The sequence below is a fragment of the Propithecus coquereli genome, unplaced genomic scaffold, assembly GCF_000956105.1.
Source record: "Propithecus coquereli isolate 6110/MARCELLA unplaced genomic scaffold, Pcoq_1.0 Scaffold50, whole genome shotgun sequence".
In the NCBI taxonomy this organism is placed as follows: domain Eukaryota; kingdom Metazoa; phylum Chordata; class Mammalia; order Primates; family Indriidae; genus Propithecus; species Propithecus coquereli.
Genome location: NW_012150841.1, coordinates 471,599 through 472,130, shown reverse-complemented (window position 1 = coordinate 472,130; position 532 = coordinate 471,599).

The window sequence follows — 532 nt, the reverse complement described above, 5'->3', positions numbered from 1 at the left end:
TGCAAAAAGGAAGAGTAGAAGTTGCTATGAGATAGTGACATAGAAAAATCTAATTGGGAATGGGTGGAAAGTAAGGCAGGTCTCTGAGTAAGCGATTTGTAGGTTGAGGCCTGATGGATGAGTAAGAGTCATCCAATAAAGCATTTCCAAGTGAAGGCAACAGCATGCGTTAAGGTCTTGTGGGAGGGAAGGACATGGACAGATCAGGGAACTGACAGAGTGGGAATGTGCATTTTTTTGTGCATCTTCAGTAATGGAGAGGGTGGTACAGGATGGGGTGGGTGAGAAGGACCAGGAAACCAAATAATAAGCAAAGAGACTGGTAAGATGCTATAGCTGTAGAATAGGTGAGAAATGGTAGTGATGGGACAGATGGAAGAAATTGTAGTGTATAAGATGTATTTTGGAAGTAAATTCAAGAAGACTTGGTAATCACTATCATACAGCAAAGTATTTTGAGAATGCCTCTGAGTTTGATGAGCAACTGAATGAATGGAGGACGGGGACCTAGGAGAGAAAGGAGCATTTGGGG